Below are 22,281 nucleotides of genomic sequence, written 5' to 3' on the forward strand. Positions count from 1 at the left end.
CACCAATGTACAGGGATTCAAAGGATCTAGAGCAGGGCTGTCATACTCACTTTGTGCATTGGGCTGGGTCCAGATAAGGAACCCCTTGGTGGTCTGGATCCAGCCTGGGGCACAAGGAAGCAGCAGGGGTAGTAGTCTTTGATATTCTTTCTGATCAAACAAGTGAAGTAGAAGCCACTGCACACCCTTAATAAAGCCATCTTTGAAATTCCTCAGGGAGTGTGGAAAACAGGGCCTCCCTGCAATTCTTGCCTTCCTTGAACTTCAAACTCCACTTCAAAGAGTAAGAGGAGAAGCACGCAGCACTAGTCATACTAATTTGGATCAGCTAGACAGGTTCCTGCTTGTATTGACTTCTAGCATTCATTATACAGTTGCATTAGCTACTTCCTAGGCACTGATCCCAACTGAATAATCAGTGAGCTATCCCTTCTGCTTTAATAAATTTCCTGTTCTTTTAATACTGTCTGTAGCTCACCAATAATATGTCAGGTATTGACTTGGCATTAGTGTTTTGTCATTGCAACATCCGGTTATTTCACCACTTAGCTACCAATCCTCATCATGGACAGAAAAATAATTTGGTTAAATGCATCAAGGGTGTTGTACAGCATATCCTGTCTGCTCCATGCATCTTCAGGGATCTTTCAAATGTAACCTGCCATAGTTGAATACAAAACACATTATTGAGTCCATAGACTGCTCTAAGGTCTCTTAGAAAATGCTGCATTAGCAAAAGGTGATGAATTATTAGTATGTAAAACTACCATCATGTCCCAAGCAGAGATAATGCAGATACTTACTTCAGTGGGCTTTGCAGAAGAATTTGAGATGATGTCAGTGGCCACCAATGGGTTTTACAGCAGTGTTATAATCACAGAGATTTCACTATTGGAGGGTTCCCTTAGTATGGTTCCTCTGACTGGTATGAAAAGAGGTTATTTTCCAGTGTTTCTTTTTTCCTTCTGGGTAAGTCTGTGCGAGTAGTAAGATAGGAAGTATTGGAATATAAAGCCCAGCCTCCTCAAAGAAGTCATGCTGGAACTGCCACATTTACAAAGTGTTTTTTGCATAGAAGCTACATCTCAATTCACTTTCTAGCCTTTTAGTTTTTGTCAAAAGCAGCTTAAAATCACTAGTTGCTCTGCATCAGCTGATACAGGCTTCTCCGTCCAAAATCAGTCTTTTAGATTTAATCCCAGTAATAGCACCTGTGAAAAACAACCACCTACCCAGGTTAACCTTTGTCCCCAGTTGAACTTCTTGGTTTTACAGTTTTGAGCACTGGAGGTCAAGGGTAAAGTCTTTTGCCCAATTTTATTTTCCCCTTCTAACCTCCACACCCACCTCCTTCAGCCTCTGTTAAAAAAATTAACATACTTCACTCATGTTTCATGGGAAGAGTCATGTTTCTGTCCATTGTACCGTAAAGGCCTTGCGCATAGAAGTTTCACTTCAGTTTCAGCAACCTTGCATTAAACCTGGTATTTGCAGAAGTGCAAGAGGCAACAGATAGCAAGTGACTGGTAGAGGAACTTTGTGCCCAAGCGCCAGGATTGCGACTAAAAATTCCCCTGCTGTCTTGCTATCTAATTCCCACTAGATGAAGCTTCATATTTCCCCTCCAACACACTTTTGTTGCTTTGGCTATTTTCTCCCTTTTGCTGGCGTCACCCTCCCAGGTAGCACACCAGCATCTCTTGTATGTTGGCAGCAGCAGCCGTACCATCCAAGGACCAACAGGGTTTTTCTACAGGACTCCTGTGGGGTGCCGTGTGCTACAGTTTTTCTCCAGGAGCGTGGGGGGCAGAGGGGAAGTCTGCTCCAACAGTAACCCTTGTGCTGTGTAACCTTTTCTTAAAGGCCATCAGCTCAAGTTCTCACAAAGAGAAACAGCAAATATTGAAAGAGGAATGTGAAGGGCATTACAAAAGGGATAAAGCGAAAGAGAGAACTGTTCAGACAAGTTTCTCAGGGAAAGGTGATGTAATCCGTACTGTGGGAAATGCAAGTAGTTGACATGCCTCTTGAGAGCTCGAGTTGTTACTGCAAGGCTCTGTCAGAAACAGCACAAAGCAAGGAATACAGCCTATTAGACCGTTGTCAGCTAGGAATGTGGTAGCCCCAAACTTAAGTTTTCGAAAGATTATTGTTAAGGTTTATGTTTATTAGCAACTTGGTGAAAGGCTTTAATATAATCAGTGGACACAAAAGACCCATGTTTTTATCATCTTTTTAAAAGGACATTGTCTGTAATTCAGTATTTTTTCCAGAAGAATTTAGGACTGGATCTCCATCATGCTAGGTGCTGTACAAAAAGAGATCCCCATATACAGCACCGGCAAGGGGTTAACAAACATTTAAGTTTTATTGTGAACATAAGCCCATAGTACAGGACTCCTCACATGTTTCTTTTTATAGAAAGAGATGTAGGCTGCAGCCAAGATGCATTTTTTAATTGTTCCAACTCTTGTTTTGTGCATCCCATTGAAAGTAAAATGCTACACAAAGATTGATAAATACTAGCAACGGCTAGGAAAATGAATGTGTTCATTTTTAGGTAGGATAATTCATGAATAATGAACGAGCTGGCAAACGAATGAGTAGCAACATATGGGTCATTGTAGATTATTTCACATTGTAGGATTCTTGCTGCATTTGCAATAATTGAGAATGCCTCGTGATTTTTTTTCTATTTAGAGGTAAGTCTGAACTAACTAGGCAGTTATCGTTTCTTCATAGCCCAAGCAAACAGACAACGGGCGTGGTTTCAGTAAAAGTGAGGTAAAGATTGTTCAGACTGAAACTACAGTAAACGGGGGGGAAAAAAATTAATCATTTTTGCAAATGAGCTTCAAAAAAATTGGAAAAATAGGAATCCTCTCTCACCATCTGGTACCTGCTTAATGTTCTGACATCATTAGCCCCGCTGCAACACTATATTTGCTAACTTGTACCCCTTCTCCAAAGTAGCTTTTAATGAAAATATGTATTCCATAAATCCAAGAGTATTATGTGTTGGAGTGATATTGGATAGGAGTGGTTTTCTAGAATCCCTAACGACCATCTCCTTTGATCTCCCTGCATTCAACCCTTTTTACCCTCATAGCCCTATGTTGCCATATTTGTTTTATTTGATCTACTTTGATGAAGAGAATCTTTAATCTGTTGGTATCACTTTTAAATAGACAAGCTAAAGCAGGGCTGGGCAAAATGTGGCTCATGGGCTGGATTCGGCCCACCAAGGGATTTTGTTCAGCTTGCAGAGAGTCCCTCGGTCCTGCCTGGCCCAGGTGCAGAGGGCAGCCTGGACGCTCAGGCATGCAGCCAGTCCTGTCGCCCCCCAGTACACAGCAGGGTGGGGCAGCACAGCAGCCGGACCCACACAAGTGGGTGGATGGGATGGGGCCACAGGGAGGTGGGGAGTGGTGTACAGGAGCAGGATGGAGGGGCGAGGCCAGGATTGCAGGGCGGTGACAGGGCCCAGGGCAGAGCTGCAATCCACTGTCTGCTCGTCTCTGCAGCAGGCGCCAGTTCAATGGGCAGTGGATCATGGCTTGGCCCCAGCCCCACACTGTCGCTGCCCCAGCATCCCAGCCCCAGCCCCACCTGCCTGCCTCACTCCCAGACACCACTCCCTGCCTACCCACAGCCTCATCCTGTCTGCCTGGCCGTGCGCCCTGCCCTGGCCGGGGCAGAGCCACGATCCGCTCCCCACATGCCTCTGCCCGCAGAACTGGCACCATCACAGGAACATGCGAGCAGCAGATTGCAGCTCTGTCCCAGAGCCTGGCCCCGTGCTGTCACTGCCCTACAGTCTCACCCTGTGATCCTGACCCTGCCTATCCTGCTCCCCAATGCCACTCCCTCCCCACCTGTGGCCCCATCCCAGCCAAGCACAAAGCAGAGCCACTTAGGGAGCTTTTGTTACTTGTTGGGGGAGGTAGTGCTGATCCAACCTGTGACAGCTCACCAAAGCTCCCTAAAGTAGCCTTTGGACTCAAATAATTGCCCGCCCCTGGGGTAAAGACTACTGAGGCATGTTGCTGAACTAACCTATTGCCAACCAGCTTAGGAGCTCCCTTGTTTCAAAACGCTGTACATACTAAAGCACAGTCCCTCCCCACAGAGCTTTAGTTTCAAAATTAAGCATTAGGATTTGTCTCCAGAATGGGTCATGCCAGGCCAGGTCCCAGAAAGCTACTTTGTACTACAAGAACAATCTGACCAGAAACCCTTTTTGACCAGCCCAATAAGAATCACTCAGGCACAGTGTCATGCAGCTCTCGCACAAGATCCCATGTGCCATACCCTGCCCCTGCTGTGGATATAGCTGAGGGGAGGGCACACAGCTATAGAAGAGGGGATCTGGTTGGGATGCCTCTGGTGCCAAGCTGACAGCTGTACTTCCAACCCCCTGTGCTGGTTGCAGGTCTTTGGCAAGTCTGGGCAGGGCAGTGCAATCCCTCTCTCACATGGCCTGGCTTGCACTCTATACCCTTTGGCCATGTCAAAAGGAGTGGGCCCACTGTTTCTCTTATACCCAGTCCCCACATGGCCTGAGGATGAGTGAATAGGAAGGTCTGGGATGAATGCTTCTAGAGCAACTACATCCCTAAAAAGGTTTTAATTTTTCATTGCTTCTCTGGAGGGGAGGAAGAAACTTTACTAATTAAAATTAGCATTTTCTTTGCCTATCTACACTAAAGACTTGCAGAAAACCCACTTATGTCTCCCCTTGCACTTTAAGTCTGAAGCAAAAGAAAGCTATCCTCCTGTATTGATGGGAGAAAACCAGGATAGCTTTTGAATATAAAACTTTGCATTGCTGACCTAACCAGCTGCTTGTGTTGCTCACGTTTAAGGTCAGTTGTTGATAGTGCTTTGGTTCTTCACTGTACTGCCGAAAGCCCTAGAAGTCAGCCACCGTTCATGCACGTCTCTTTCTATCCATCTGACCCACACTTCCTTCTGGTTGCCACTTGAAAACCAGACAATTTTAAATCTCCATTGTTGTCTAAATGCCCTCTTCTGCAGTCTGAGAATAGTCGGTATATTTCCTACAAATCCTGAAGCCCTCTGTACACTGCTGTTCTGTGCATTTCCATTTTTCTGAACCAAGATACACATTTGGCTTTGCATCCAAGAGAAGGAGACACCTTTAAATCTAATCTTGTGACTGAGAAAATGAGGACAGCAAGCAAGGGAACTGCAGCCTGTAGGGGACCTGAATCACTCAGTTCTTAGAATTAAAATCAGCAGTCATCTGGAGGAGAGCGTGAACAGGATATCAAGAACTATACAAAATTTACATTGGACGTAGTGGAATTTATATTCGACTAGTTTGCTTCCTACCAGATTGTTAACGTTTAGTCGCACTGCATTTGTAACTACTGGTTATTAAAGAAAAGTAGGTCTTTCTTATCATGACCATGGGACTAGTTAAAACATTCCTATCAGTTTTAATGAGCAAGTTGTTGGTTTCAACAATAACCAGCTCGCACACCACCATCCCATAAAGCCTATACTGAATCAAGCTTAATGAGCTGATCTGGGGATAGATTTTTCTCTGACCCCTTCTCAAAATAAGGGAGTTTGTTGTATGTTGTAAAAGGTGATTGGTTGCAGTCTTCTCACTTCCCTCAACAGTGCTGCCTGTTATGGGGGATAGAATAACTCCCCCTCTGGACTTTGGCCCCCAGACATTGTGGGGCCAATGCACTAAGGACCATTGTGGTAGAAAGGAGCCTTAAAAACCAAACAGATATCCCCCAAGTAAAAAAAAAAAAAAAAATCTCATGCTTAAAAAGGAGTTGCCCTGTCACAGCAGCCACAGCTGGCTCAGCTCCAAATGTCTGGTGTGGGGGAATGGTTCGGGGAAAAGGTGTGGCTGGCGTGCATGGCATACAGGCTGCTCAGCAAATTAGTGCCCAGAGGCTAGATAGGAAGACAAGGTTATTTGGGTAAATGTGATATCCTGTTAGACCAACTCAAAATGAACCAGAGGACAGGGGCAGAGGCAAGGTATAGAAAATTTTTGCCCCTCATCTCCGTGTTCTGCACAGGTGTCAACTGGCTTTGTGCATCCCTGGGCAGTGTTGGCTGTCTGTGTAAGCACCACTACCCGGTCTTGTATCATCTTTCACTCTGTGCAGTGTCCCATGGAAAGTAGTAGTTGAGTAAGGTACAACAGAGTGGGAATAAACAGGGCAGAATGCAGCCCTTAGTTACCTTGATTATAAAATACAATACAAGTTACTTACTTAAATGGGTCTAAGCCAGGGTGGGCAATTATTTTGGGCAGAGGGCCACTTACTGAGTTTTGGCCAACTATCAAGGGCTGCATGACAAGCAGCCCAGGGCAGATAAATATTAATTTTCTAAATTTTTTAGGGGCCCCGTGGGCCAGATAGAATGGCCTTGCAGGCTGCAGTTTGCCCACCCCTGGTCTAAGCAATGAAACCAGCAGGAGCAGTGTCCCATTCATTTTGTTTAAAATACTTAGCAGTTAACTACCAGAGGTAATTGCCAGTGGCCTATTTGTACCTATGCTTTACTGCTAATAATCAAAGAGCTACTAATGTCCTCATCCTATTCTCATTTATGCGCGTCTAAAATCAAAACCAACTCCACTGAGGTCAAAGTTGCACCAAGATAAAAATGGCATGAAGGGAGAATCGGGACCATATTCCTTATTAGTACAAGTGGTCCCATTCGGTTGTTAGGAGGATGCTTGACAAGTTATAGGATCAAGCCTTTTGTTGTAATGCAAGAACCAAAACAATAGTAATCTCTGCCCTACATTCAATAATGCAGCTCTAGACCTCACTTTTTCATCTGGATTGCCTTAAACTGTGCAGCACTAAATCTCTTTTTTCCTGCCATGCAATCTAGTTTCTGTTCCCCGCATGGGAATTTTTTTTTCTCCTTTTTTTGTAAACAGAGACCACATGGGGGTGCATGTCTTGGCTCCTGACAAAAAACCTCAGAGAGCATGGGTTAGGGAAAACACACAAGCTTCTTATTTGGAAACAAAGTGTTTGTTTTTTGGGTTGTTTTTTTTTTTAAGTTTATCAGCACTTTTCCCCTCCCTATCACTTTTTGCATACTGGGAAACAGCCTTAAAAGGGCAAGGGCACGGGCACGGGCACAAGCAATGGCAAATAAGTCATTTAAAAAAAATTATCATCTAGTAAAGTCAACTTTCATAATGCAAATGGCTTGTCATACCCTCACAAAATGAATTAGTCACCATACACACCCTTCAACGCCCTTCACCACCTCAAGAGACTTAGCTGTAGTGTACGCCGAACTCTGTAACAGGAGGGGTTTGCCTTTGTGGGAAGAAAAGAGTCCTATTCTTGCACATAGTGCTAATCAGTTGCCCCACAGTTTCTGATTATATAAATCGTAAGTGCTCCCAGCTAGGCGTAGGTGTAAAACTAACCTGACCAGTTCATATTTAGGGAATGAGCAATGTATTTGATCCAATTGTGCCTCTCTCTCCCCAGTTGTAAGGCATCTTTACCCAGGATGTTTCATAGACATTAGGGCTGGAAGGGACCTTGGAAGATCAAGTCCAGCCCCCCGCCCAAAGGGCAGGAAGTCAGCTGGGGTCATAGGATCCCAGCAAGATAATCCAATTTACTCTTGAAGGTGTTCAATGTAGGTGCTTGAACCACCTCTGATGGCAGACTGTTCCAGACCTTGGGGGCTTGAACTGTAAAGCAATTCTTTCTTATGTCCAGCCTGAAATGATCTTGTAGTAGTTTATGACCGTTCGACCTCGTCATCCCTTGGGGCGCTCTGGTGAACAGACGTTCCCCCAGATCCTGGTGGTCACCCCTGATAAACTTATAGGTGGCCATCAGATCACCCCTGAGCCTGCGCTTTTTCCAGGCTAAAGAGCCCCATGGCTCTCAGCCTGTCATCGTAAGGTCTGTTTTCCTGACCTCTGATCAAGTGCGTGGCTCTTCTCTGGACTTTCTCAAGCTTCTCCACATCCTTTTTGAATTGTGGAGCCCAAAACTGGACGCAGTACTCCAGCTGTAGCCTCACCAAGGCCGAGTACAAAGGGAGAATGACATCCCGGGATTTGCTTGAGAAGCATCTATGGATGTAAGCCAGCGTTTTGGTCACTTGACTAGCTGCAGCATCGCATTGCAGGCTCATGTTCATCTTGTGGTCAATGATGACCCCCAAGTCTCTTTCTTCCGTAGTGCTAGCCAGTGTAGCACTGCCGAGCCTATAAGGGTGCTGCAGGTTTTTCTTCCCAAGGTGGAGAACCTTGCATTTTTCGGTGTTAAACACCATCAGATTCTCGTCTGCCCATTTGCTGAGCCTGTCCAGGTCAGCCTGGATCACCCGCCTATCTTCTAGTGTGGATGCTTTGCCCCAAAGTTTGGTGTCAAAAAGATTTGCTTTGCTCCAAAGTTTGGTGTTGAAAGTTTCCAGCCAGGTTTTCACAACCCAAAGGGATGCCTTGTGATGGCACATCCACAGAAGAAGTAGTGCATAATCAAGTGCATTTAGTATATTAGATTGGGGAGAACAGAGGCAGCCAAGTAGTGGCTGCCAGGTTCATTCTGGCATTTAGAGCTCTTAGTTTGTGCTCTCCACAAAGACTGGGACACCACGCTCCTTATACGTGTGTGCTGGCCAGGACAGCAACAGAGCCAGAGGGACATGACTACCTTTAGACAGCATGCTGATGAGAACATTTTGGAGAGGGAGCAGAGAAGGGGCCAATTTAGCTCTGAGAACTTAATGCGACTGAAACAGATTTCATGCATTCATGCTTTGCTTTCAGTTTGCCTCTAGTTCCCATTTGTCTCGGCCTGGATTGGCCATGAAATAACCAGTTTGGAAATACCACCTGACAACCAGCATCACTGGTAGAACAGAGCATGGGGGAGAGCTGCAAACTGAGGAGCACGTAACATTTGTGGGCCAAGCGAGTGAAGGAGAGCACGGTGCTCGATTCAATACATTCTTGTCCCAAGTTAGCAGACTTGAGGGGAGAGGATTTCCAGGGTTATAACCCTGTTTTCACACAGTTTTAGTAGTTCTTCCATGTAGTGAGAAGGAGAGCGTGGCAGGGCAGCCAACCCCTATTATAATGTGCTGCAGCACCCAGTTCTGGGTGTGGACTGGGAATCCCAAGTTCCTGGCTGACAGTCTAGTCACAGTACAGACAAGCGACACACAGCCTTCGAGAGGGAGGAGATCCTTGTTGTCTGCTGATTTTGGCACCCGATAGGAAACAGATGGGAAAAAAAGCTAACAGATCCCACCACACCTTACTGCTGGTGCAGGGGGAGCCTGATCCTGGGCTGCACTGGCAAGCAAGCTCCAGCAGCTGGGAGCCCCTTCAGCTGGGACCTTCCAGGTTGGGGGTGCACATAGGTCCTCAGGGTGCACATGGGAGTCAGCTGACAGGACTCCCAGAACAGAGGCCCCCAGCCACACGAGATAGGAAGTGACAGGCTTTAAAAGGAATTAATGGCATGATAGGAAGCAGCTACCAAGTTATTACGCATTTTTGTGGAATAACTTTGTACTTTATTCTCCTTCTTATCACACTATTAATTGATTGAACATGTGGTGGGTGACCACCTAAGGAATGATTAACTGATTAATCATGCTTTAAGTATAATATGTAGATAGGGCCTTAGGAAGTAATCACTTCCTAATTGTGCTTAGTATCGGTGTGGGGCAGGACAGATGAAATGCAAGGTTTCATAATCTCCCAGAGATCTTCTCCCTCATTGTTTAAGCTCCAGTCTAGCAAATATACAGCCTTTTGAGAGCCTAGCACTCTGATCTGTTGCATTTGTGTAGGTCTGATAATCACAACAGAACCATCATTGGAGTTTGTAACAGAGGAAATATCAAGGTGATGTCTGAGAAACGAGAACATTTTGCTGGCTTGCCAAGATGTTTTTCATATAGTATAATTGATTAGCTAACTATTAAATGCTACCAAGAGCTTTCCTTGACCAATTGTATGCGCCTTTGAAAACTAAAAGTAGTGCCTTTGACATCTTGGTGCCTCCAAATAATGAGCGCGCTTGCAGGCAGTGATCTCAAGTGCTATCCCATGTAAAGCAGCTTCTAACAGGCCTTGTTTTTAAAACTGAAAAAAAAAAAAAAAAACTGTAGAAACTTTATTGGGGTTAGTGCATCATTTCCACCCTAAGCACATGCTTAGATAATATGCAAATAACGTTCACGGGATTGATAATTTCCTGTTGGAGCAGCAAAGAAAAGAGGCTCATTGATTTAAACCAGAGAATACAATTATTTCCTGACACAGTGCTTCAAGTTATTGATTCCCCCCTACCCACTCTCTGGCATTAACCAAATTGTTTTGGATCCGAGATGCACACCCATCAGCTTCTTGATAAAGTACGGTAAACAGAATGAATCCTGCTGCAATACATTTGGAGATTACAGCAGTTGTAGGAAAACATGTATGTTCAGAACAGGGGGGAGGGTAATACTTTCCCAACAATTTTGAAGCTATATTTTTTCCTTTATTTGTGTGTGCAACTTGAAGTCTCTGGAATTGGGGTTTGCACTAATAATAATAATAATAAAAAAACTGGAAAGGACTGACATGAACACCTGCCATGAGAAGCTGAAGATGAAAAAATAAAGTAAGATGCTCCCAATTTTGAGAAACTGGGGAGAATTTATCGTGAACTGTAGATCAAAACTGAAAAGCTTTTATATATTTTAAAATCACCATGTGGCCTACGCTGTTGTCCAAGCATTTGACAATACTGTTGTAGTGAGAGTTGTACATAGCTAATGCCTGGCCTTGGAACATGTCATTCTGAAGATGGCACGTATGGTATTAATAAATGTAGAACAATACTTGCTGTCAAGTTGGTTACAAGGCAGTAGCACACTAAAGGGGGTCTGACAGCGTCATAAACCATTAGAGCAGAACCTGAGAGTGTTTTATATGCTTCAGCTAACTCAAAAGATGAATTGATGCCCTGGCTCTGACTTAAAAAGGCATCTGTCTGCTTTAGAGACTTTTTTTTTTTTTTGGAAGAAACAGGAAAGCACTGGCTTTCCGGTCTTCCTTCACCCATTTGCAGAAACTCAGTAGGTAAGGAGCATGGAACAAAATTTTGCTCTGATAAAAAATGGATGCAGCTACTGAAATCAATTGAAAGTGTGTCACATTCAGACACGAGAGTTAGAATAAGGAACATCCCTAGTTTCTGTCTAGCAATGGGGGCTAGGAGATTGAGCACTGGACTGGCATGCTACTCCCAGTTTGGAGATCTAGTGATGAAAAAGCTGTGTGTAAAGGCTAGGTATTTGCTAAGAACATACACTAGAAGGAAGTGTACAACTTTGTTTTTTGGTATTAACTTTCTAAACTGATTTATAAGAAGGTGACCCCATTTCCCCCACTGCCACTTTCATGCCTGTCGACTGAGGAATACAGTTAAGGAAGATAGTCACTGACTATTAACAACGTGTTAACAGATTCTTTAGTTCTCCAATAAGTTCAAGTTGCAGCTACCATAACTGTTCTTCTACTCTGGTAACACACCTTGTGTGCCAGACTTTATTTTAAGGCCTCTGTTCCTTCCTTTTCTCTCTACTGTTGGTTCTCATACTTTATGTCTTTCTGCTTGAACATGCAAGCACATTCTTTTACGTGTTTAAGGATAACATGTCCAACTCACACTTAGTGATTGTTTCATCCTAGGAACTTAAGGCATGTTGCCTACATTAAATCCTACAAAAACAAAACAAACAAACAAAAAAAACCACAAAAAAACCAAAAACAACCCCTCAAACAAACCTATGTTCACACAAGTGGACTAGACACAAAGTTTATAGCTTTTGGGTGGAGTGAATACTAGAGAGTAAAGCACTAAACACAGGAATCTGCTCTTCCCTGCTCTGATGCTGCCTCCAAATTGCAAAAGCCACAAATTTAAGTATTTAATTGGTCAGATGCTTCCTTCTATGTAGATGTAGCAAGCATTCCCCATCTAGTTTGAGGTGTTTGCAAAGATATTTTATAGTAGTGATGCCATCATATCACACATTCTAGATCCCTAGCAACTGGGAGATGGGTAGTATGCAAATGAACAAGCGAGACAATGAAGGAAATAAAACATATGGAAATATTTATTTCCCCGTGGTCGAGGACAGAGACTTTCTTGCATACTCTTCAATTTAGGATGTTTGTGGCCATGGATTTTTCCAGTATAATTAAAGAAATGGCTCTTGGATCATCTAAAACGTTCCCATTTTCTTTTGGAAGAATATAGCACGCTGTAGTCTGGACTACCTGCTGTTGCGGTTCAGCGGTAGAATCCTTGCCTGCTATGCAGAAGACTTGGGCTCGATTCCTGGATGCTCATATAAACTACAGCCACTGAGGCACAGGGTGTCCAGACTTGGTCTGGCCTTTGAATCTTGTCTCAGTGGTCTAAAGACAGGATAAAAGGCCTGGGCAGCTTTTACTCCTCCGTACTCCTGCCTAGGCATACACGTCGAAGGTTCTGGTGACTTCTCACATGTACACCATGATCCAGAAGTTGCTGCCTACTACTCCTATAGTCCTGACTCTAAATAACTGCATTAGTCAAATGCCATTATTTTAATCTGGAAATGGATGAACAAGCATTTAGGGTTTTTATACATCTGCTCTGGGAGTGGAGGAGGTCGCATTAATTAGAGCAGCTCTGAGAGCTCTGGGAACTGTTCTAATTAAAAGTTCAAGTGTCTCTTGTAAAAGTGTCCCCACACTAACGTGGCAGTGGAGGCACTTTAAAGCTCGTTGAACAAGCTTTAGTTAAAGCACCCCTGCCACCATTTTTCAGCATGGGGACACCAAGATGCTGGAGGCTGCTGCAGTGTGGTAATTACTACACTCCAGCAGACTATTAATTGAGTCTGCTCCAACACACTGTAATTACAACATGTTGGAACAGCCTCACTGCTCATGTATAGGCACCCTGCAAGCCCAAGAGATGAAGGCTTGAAGATTTTATAGCTAAAGATTTATTATTGTCCATATGCGCTATATTCTCTACTTTCAGAAAAGTTCAGTTCCTTTAAGATCTCACAAATGACCAGGTATTAAGGAAAGCAGTGATTGACAATTGACATATTGTTAGTAGATGAAAGTTTCAGGCTTTGGAGCAGGACTCTGGAACTTTAGATTTCAGGGCAGATTTGTGGCTGAGACTTTCCTTCCATAGGCCTGATTTAGCTTTGCTTGATGCAGGTGTCTTTTCTGTGGTAGTAAGCTTCAGTTCAGAAGAAGAAGGATTCTACAGTGGTCAGCCCACTGGTCCAGACTCAGATTTAACTCCTTGTTCTGCAATAGAGTGTGTGTGTGGCCACTTTAGTCTTTCTGTCTTTGATCTGGGAAATGGGGATCAAACATGTAGGGGTACTGAGGACATTAAAGGGTACAAGTTGCTTTTACAACAGCCCCTAGAGCCTTGGACGTACCTAAAATTTCAGTGAACGAGGGGTCATGTTAGAGAAGATGCATTGCTTTCGTCTTTTCCATCGCATGTTCTAGAGAGAGAATCACCCATCAAATCAGCCATGCCCCTCAAAAATGTCTTGAGACCAGGGGAATTTCAGGGGGGGGAAAAAAAAAGTTACCAGGCCTGGCTGACTTGCTTGCTACGAAAATACCATTTTTTCTTTGTGTAAGCAATGGATAGAGTTATAGTCAATCATAAAAAGTTAGAGCTGACAGTAGTTAGTGTATATATGTGAAATATAGGTGGCAGTTTCCTTTGTACATCTCTTGATCCTCTGGTTCTCCACACCTGATCTGACAAGTCTGGTCTACAGTTTTACAAACTGGAGTCAATCAGTGGAAATCCATGTTGTTCAGGAAGTAAGTGCTGGCCCACAGAACGTGTGGTGTTCTGCACAAAGTAGTCCAGTTCTGGTTCATATCCACCACTTCCCCTTTGTTCTCATCATGCTATTGTTGCTATAGATGTTGTTTTAAAATTTGTGGTTTATCCAAGCATTTTCCATACGAGTTATTTGGACCAGTTTTGTTAGGGGGTAAAAGGCCAACTTTTGCAGACAATGCCAGTGGCTGTGGCTTTTTAGAACTAACCAACTGTTCTGAGAACCACTAACTTGTGTGCATCTAACTTGGCACATCTAAAAAGGGTTTGGGTTTTTTTTGGGGTTTAAGAGGCTACGTGGTCAGTACTATGAAAATCTGATCACTGAATCATGTCCAAAGCTGGGCACCTGGGACTAGCCAGTCTCCAAAATTATGGTATTTTTTGTGCAACACACAAAATGAGAATCAGAAATTTGACATAGCTGTATAAGTCAGTAAGCATACCTTGGCAGTTGTGAGCCTTCCACACCCCAGCCATATCTGAAGACATTGACAGCTAGACTCAGCCTGTTGCACAAGAGCGTATCATATCCTTTACCTCTCCTGGAGGAAGTGGATTCAGTAATGTGGGTATGACAAGGGAACAAAGAACAGTATGATTGGATAATATATTGAATTTGTTCCCAATGTAGAGCCAGCTATTAGACAGGTTCTCTTTCTTGTGACGCCATCTCTTCGCCATTCATCTCACTTAGGCCCAATCCTTGAAGAGCACACTTAGATTTTATGCATATAAGCAGTTCTGTTGAGGTCCCTGGAATTACTCGCAGACCAAAGTCTTACCACGATTGGGGTCTTAGACTGTAAATTCTTCCAGGCAGTGACTTTTTATTTTGTATATGTACAGTGCATTGACTCTCTGTCATTGCTTTAAGACACTTCTGTTATCTGATTTACTTCTGGTTTGTTTGGGTTCATCTCCCATCCTCTTTTTCACATGGTAAAAAAAATTTTGTAGGGAGACAAAAGAAAAACAACAAACTATCCTTTACAAAGAGGAAACCTTACCCAGAAAGGGCTATATTTGCAGAATTAAAAAGATGCCAATCTCAATGCTTTTAATTTGTAGACTTCTCAGTGTCTGTAGCATATCACTATTTTGGACATAGACGAATGCTCTGTGACCTGATCGGAGAGCTAAATAGCCATCATTGCCTCCAAGGCACTGCAGTTTCTTTGATCTCTCACTTAGAAAGAGTTTACATACTCTTCAAAGCTCACTCACTTTGCAGGTTCAGTGACCCTATTCAAGAAACCACTAACAAATAAGATGCGCACACATCTCATTATGAAAATGTCCCTTGCTTGACAGCCCACTTCCCTCCAGCTCGGGTTAGGCAGAATGTTTTTTCCTTTATGTACAGTGTAAGATGTTAAGAGAGCAGCAAATGTATTACTTCTGTTAAGTTTAATGTGGCAATTTGAGAGCTGTGTTTTGACATAGACTCTGCAGAGGCAATTTGTGGCAGGAATCATTTAGTGGTTCTGCAAGAGAGACATCTGGCAAGCTGTAGCCCAGTTTTTATGCTTATCCAGGAGTTAAAAGGAATGAGTCTTTTATGCCCTTGTTTTTATTACACTGGCAGAGAAAGCAAGAAGTCTGTCCCTTGGATTGTTCAGGTAAACCACTAAAATCGTGTCAAAACACCGATATCAGTGACATTTGTAGGTCAGTTGTACCTTGGCCTTTGTCCTGAAATTTTCCTCTTCAAATGCTGCGTAATTCACCTCTAAACTCAAGGAGTTGTGATCATCTCTTCCTCCCCCCCACCTTCCTCAGTATCCAATTACAGAAGCATACAATTAGGAACGTTAATGACAGATTACTAGGTATTAAGCTTATAATGCTGTTCTTACAGCAGCAAAAATGGGTCACATTGTAGCTGTAATTATCCTGCTTCTCATGTAACACACCCTATTTTCAAACCCCATGCTTTAAAACGTGCACATGGAATTTCAGTGCATCCAGTTAGTAGAGGCACCTATTTATCTTTAAAGACCATACCAGATGTGTCCTCTGATCTACTCTGCACTTAAGCCTTTCATTCTAGGCTCCAAAAGACTTTTTTCAAGTTTGATTATTATGACACTTGGGAGAAAAACAGGGAGAATAAAAGATGTGGTCTCTTGGCTTCAGTAAAAAAAGTGGGATGTGGGCAGGGGGGAGGGGGAATAGCAGGAAGAAATTTAAGGAGAGAGAAGAGAGGAAGCATCTCAGTGATTAGAGGTGCCCCTGCAAGAAGAGTCTGAAAAGTGGAAGGAAGCCAGTGAAAGTGTGGTGTAGCAGTCTGGGGAGGGATTCAGGTAAATTTTTGGGGTGAAAGGAAGACAGATGCAGGAAGCTCCACAGAAAAACAGCAAAAGAGGGAAGGAGATTGAACAAAATAGCATAAAATTGGAAAGAGTACATGCATGCAGGAAGGGTAGACAGCAGATGATGGGCTGGGGGAATTAGAAGACTGAATGGGAAGAGTGGCTGAGATAAAAATAGAAGGAAAAACAACAACAAATTTTAATTTATTTAGGGATTGACTTACACTCCTGTGTTATTGTCCACCATGCCTGTGCCAAATTTGATAGGAGAGAACTGGGTGGTTATACAGAGTCTTTAACTCTGTCGACTTCTCTCTTTCAGAATTAATAAACCAGAGATGAAAGACAGAAAAGTAACCCTCACTGTAAGGTGCATGCAAACTTCTGGCTAACCCAAGTCCAGTAGTCTCCCTTTCACAGGAAGGGCTGTCCCTTTAGAGCATTTTCGGTTGTGCTAGTTAAACCCTTTTGGAGGAAAGTTCAGAACAGTTCTTTGTGAGGGCATTTCTAAGTCAACTTGGGATATCTTAAACATCAGAAGTCTGCTTTAAAGGAGAGGGGTTAGGGAGTAGGAAATGAGGAAGAAACAAAAATGAAGAACTCTTCCATGTTTCTTTTGGTATTGGGCGTCTGCAAAACTTCAAGAATTCCTGGGATCTACTTTCCACCCTTTGTCCCATGGTCTTCTCATGGAAAAATTGGCCAAGTGTGGCCTAGGCTACACCACAGTCCAATGGCTGGGAAATTGGCTCTGAGGTCAGACCCAGAAAGTAGTAGTCAATAAAAGCAAATCATTATGGCACTCTGTGGCCAGTGGCATCCCCCAAGGCTCTGTCCTTGGACCGGTTCTCTTCAACATCTTTATCAGTGAAGTGAACATTGGTGTCACAAGCGTACTGGCCAAGTTCACCGATGACACTAAGCTTTGGGGCATAGTGCCCACACCTGAGGATAGGCTAGTGATCCAGGCCGACTTGGATAAGCTTAGTAAGTGGGCAGCTATAAGCCTGGTGACATTCAATACTGAAAAAATTCAAGGTATTCCACCTTGGGAAGGAGGACCCCACAGCAAGCACTGCAGAGCCTATAAGCTATGCTTGGTAGCACCACGGCTGAAAAAGAGACTTGGGAGTCTTGACTGACCACAAGATGAACATGAGCCACCAATGTGATGTTGCAGCTGGTAAAGCAAATCACAACTCTGGCTTGCATCCATAGATGCTTCTCAAGTAAGTCTCAGGATGTCATCCTCCTGCTGTATTCTGCCATGGTGAGGCCGCAGCTGGAGTACTGCATCCAATTCTGGGCTCCAGAATTCAAGAAGGATGTTGAGACGCTTGAGAGAGAGTCCAGAGGAAAACCACATGCATGATCAGAGGGCAGGAGAATAGGTCTTATGAGAGGCTGAGAGCCATGGGACTCTTCAGCCTGGAAAAGCGCAGGCTCAGGGGTGACCTGGTGGCTGCCTATAAGTCCATAAGGGGTGTGCATGAGGATCTGGGGGAATGACTGGTCACCAGAGCACCCCAAGGGATAACAAGGACCAACAATCATAAATTTCTCCATGACCATTTTAGGCTGGACATAAGGAAAAACAACTTTATTGTACAAGCCCCCAAGGCCTGGAATAGACACCCTCCAGAAGTGGTGCAGGCACCTACTCTGGACTCTTTCAAGAAACATTTGGGCACTTATCTTGCTGGGATCCTTTGGCCCTAGCTGACTTCCTAGCCCTGGGGCAGGGGGCTGGACTTGATGATCTTCAAGGTCCCTTCCAGCCCTAATGTCTATGAAATAACCTGATCTTCTAAAACCTACTTTGCACAAATGTTCACCTGGTATCTCATCCACAGCAACATTTGAAGTATGTATTCCCATGAACACCTCACAGAAAATAGCATGCTAAAACCATCAGAGCAGGCCTATTGCATCAACCCACACACCCTACCTCTACACTTTGGGGATAGTATCAGAGCTGTAGACAGTGTTCAACAGACCATCTCTAAAAAACTGTCTTGGCGCATCACTGGGAAAAGAATGGACTCAAACTGATCTATCCTGCCATCTCCCTGATCTTGTGTGATCAACCTGTACAAATTGTTTTCATGAAAGCTGAATCTGCATTCAGCCAGTCTGAATGAAACCTTAACCTAAAAAGGGATTTTCAGGAATTTCCAAGACAATAGTTTCTGCCTTGGAAGCCTGAATTAGCTACTCAAATTGGGTAACCAAGTCCAGTGCCTGAGTTTCAGACACTGACCCCTCAAATCTCAGCGCTCGTGCAACATGCTTGGTCCAAGTGCCACTCTAATATTTCAAAGTTGCTGTTCAAGTGCAGAAGCCTCTGATTGCATTTGTGATGGATCAACACATTTGGTCATGTATTCCACAGGGGAAAAAAAATAGGGCTGGACAGCCTTCAGGAGGTCACCTAGTCCAGCTCCCTGATCAAGGTAGGAACATCCCCATCGAACCCATTCCAGCTAAGCGTTTGCCTAACTTGTTATTTAAAAACTTCCAAGAGGAAAGATTCTACTCTCTCTTTAGGTAATCTGTTCCTCACACTTAAGCAGTTCTTCCTAAATAGTAACGAGTAATTTTAGGTTGGATATTAAGACATTTACTCCTTGTCTTGTCTTCTGTGGCCAGAGAACAGTGTATCACCATTCTCTTTATAGCCACCCTACAGCTGTTTGAAGATGGACTAATCCCAGTTCTTCCAATTTGTCCTCTTAAGCCATGTTTTGTAGACCTCAAAATTATTTTGTTGCTCTCTGCTGGACTCTAGTTTTTCTACACCTTCTTAAGGGTGGTGACCCAAACATACAGTACTCTAGGTGAGGCTTTACCACTGATGAATAAAGGGAGGAATCACTACCCTTGGTTTGAGGCAATGCTCTTATTAATACAACCCAGTATGCATTTTATTTGAGGAGAGAGGAAAGAGGATAATTGGGAGTAGCAGGAAGTGGTCAGTGTAGAGACCTGAAAAATTAAATCAGTAGCGGTCACCTACAGTTTTACGATGTAGCTTGATTAGGTTCTCATTGACTGTTCAGCAAGATGAATAGAACTAGTGGAAGCTATGTAACAGTAGGATCTAGGGTTGCCTATAGACTTGCTCATTCACTTTCTAATTAAAATGCTCTAGCAGCACCTCAGTATCACATGTATTAATCCTGCCCACATTTTGAAATGACTGTAGGGGCACTTTAATTTAAAAACACAAATGAGCTTTAGTTAAAGTACCCCCACAGCCATTTTGAAACATGGTGGGGCTCAATCCATGCAAGTGAGCTGTTTTAATTAAAGTGTTTCTCTGAGAACCACTCTAATTAAAATGCCCCCTCCCTCACCTCCAAGCATATGTGTAGGCAGCCTAGCAGCCCTCGTCCTGCATCAGAATCCTATTGTATACACATAACTGAAGGATCATCTCTGCCCCACTTTACAATCTACATTTCTTTTTTCTGTTCAGGGACTTCAGCCCAAGACATTTTGGACAAATAAAATGCATATATATCCTATTGTAAGTGTGTGTTTCATAGCCACCCTCCATCATGCTCCTGTGAATGAATGAATGGCCAGCCAGTAACAGAACAAACATAATGGGCCAAATAATTTGAGAGGTGCAAAAACCAGAACCTGCAATCTGAGCCTCCTCAAATTTCAGAGAATCCCTTGTGTCAGATGCACTTTTAAAAGATATTTAATATCAAATCGGCTGCTGCAGGGAGAATTCCAGTGCTCAGTGCTACCTAATTCAGGCCAAACCCAACTCTGCTTCAACCTCGAGCCTGAATGCTCTCTCTTTGGGCCAGAACTTTATATTGTTAGAATGGCAAATAAGGCCCCCTCAATTGTATAATGCAGGTAACATGCACAATTAACCAGTTTACAAGTCATTTAAAACAGGCTGCATGTGTAAATTAACTATCATGCCATAGAAAGGTCCATCCAGCTATAAAAAGTTAGAGCTGGAAAATATGTAATCACTTTATAGCTGGTCTTATCTAGCATAACTTTGCACACATAGTTATGCCCTAGCCGAGCACAAATCCTTGTGTTAGCTGACTCTTCAAGCTACAGCTATTTCAATGGGATGCTGCAGCTGTTTGGTTCACAGGTGACCTTCATGAGAAAGAAAAGGAAGCCTAACCCTCTGCAAATACAGCAAATACTCTCTATATTCTGCAAAGTTTCCATAAAGTAGGCTGGGGTTTGCTCCACAAATTGCCAATAAAGAGGCCCCCTCTAAAAACCCCATTTCACGTGCATGCAGTGGTTCACGTGATGTTAAACTGATTTCTAAAAGTTATTCTGGCAAGGTCACTAAATGGGGTTCTGACATTATCCAAGGAGATTTTCACTTCTTCAGAGGTTCAATAAAACTAGCATTCTTGACAAGACTGAATTTCTCTCTGTTGCTTGTTGTCATAGGTGTAACTCAGCAAGGCAGACAAGTAGTATGTGGGAGGACATCCCAGAGCTTGTGATAGCTGGGGGTTTAGGAAACCTGCTCCACCACAGGCTTCCTGTGTGATGTAAGCCAAGTACTTTAGAAATCAGAATTAAGAGAGATTTTGGTTGGTGTTATTTTTAAAAAGTCTGGCTCATCTCTGCGTAAGCCAGTTCTCCCACCTACTAACTCAGGATAGTAGTGTTTTTGTCCATCAAGGAGTGTTGGGAGGATAACTACACAAAGGTTGCAAGACACTCAGATTATCAAGGTGACCTGGGCCACATAAGTATGTCAGATACAGCCTGGGTGAGGAGGCTGCTATACCAATTAGGTTCATAAATCACTGGCTGCCAGACTGCATTTGTTCTGAAAGATATATTAGTAATAAGCCTTCTTGCTTCCTCTGGTCGCACAAGAGGGAAATATTCATGTTTCTGTGCACAGAGTGATCTGGTGGACAGGTGCAACTGGTTAAATGAACATTACAGCAGATGTATGAAATAAATGGTCTTTGGCATAAATGCATGTTCCATCACACTGTCCTATGTTGTTAGGCACCATGGTCAGATTGATGAAGAGACACTTTGGTTGCAACTCCAGCTATGTTAAGTTTAAATAAGATGGATGTGGATGATCTTTCTTGCTTGCTGCTGCTAAATGTCAGTGTCTGTCTACTTTTCCCCTCTCAGCAAACTGTCACTGGTGCCCCCTCAGTACAGGGATTTGTATACCATTACCTTGAATTTCACCGCAAGGAGCAAATTGTGCGACGGTTCTAGGTTGCTGTTTGGAAAAGGACATTAATGCCTGAAGTCGCTGCATGTTACACTCAATCGGCTTCATACATTTTAGATCTTTTCTTTCTGTACAATGGTGGTGGTGGTGGTGGTGGTAGTGGTATCAGAGATGTTTATAGCTTTTCATGTAGGTCTGGTCAAGCCAGCATGGTAATAGTCTGGTAGGATCAAATGAGCAGTACCCCAAGCAGGTTGCAACTCAGGAAGCCTGTTGCACAAACATCCCCCTCTCTCCACCGGGTGTTTCTTACACTCTGTAACATGACTGTTTGTGAGAAGTAGTGTTTTCCTTTGAGAGGAGGACATGGGTCCTTGCATCTTCTCTACAAGAATATTTTTAATCACCTCCTTTCCGAGGCACTTAAATAATGTGAAGGGGAAAATTAGTTGTAAGGTAGCGCTGTGAACAAGACTAGTTAGAGAAGAGCAGGAAAAGAAAACCGGTGTTAAATGACCACAGAGATGGGAGAGCATGAGGATATGGAAGCCACAATGGACCTTACTGGATTTTGCTCTGATGGGAAATGGTGGGAGAGAAAAGTTAGGAGAAAAATAGTTGCTAGGATTGCTGCCATGATCTAGTGCAGGGATGGCCAACCTCTGGTTGTGGCACATGGCAGAGTGGCAGATGGGGCAGGAAGCAGAAAGCAGAGCAGTAGATCAGGCAGGGGAGGAAGAAGCATTGTAGCACACCTGTAAAAATGGTGGTTCCCCACTGGTCTAATGGTCCAGGAACTAGTCACAGGTCTGAAACAGGAACCGTGTGCGGTTTAAGTCTCTTGACCTTCCTA

General features: G+C 43.6%; 1 protein-coding gene across 2 annotated transcripts in view; it reads left to right on the forward strand.

Annotated features, from left to right (window-relative positions):
• The window catches only part of COA1 (cytochrome c oxidase assembly factor 1), a 60,412-nt gene that overhangs the window by 25,599 nt on the left and 12,532 nt on the right, over positions 1-22,281 (forward strand). The gene's annotated exons all lie outside the window — the stretch shown is intronic.

Source organism: Crocodylus siamensis, chromosome 5 (genome assembly GCF_052110815.1).
Source record: "Crocodylus siamensis isolate JL-2025a chromosome 5, ASM5211081v1, whole genome shotgun sequence".
Taxonomy (NCBI): Eukaryota; Metazoa; Chordata; order Crocodylia; family Crocodylidae; genus Crocodylus; species Crocodylus siamensis.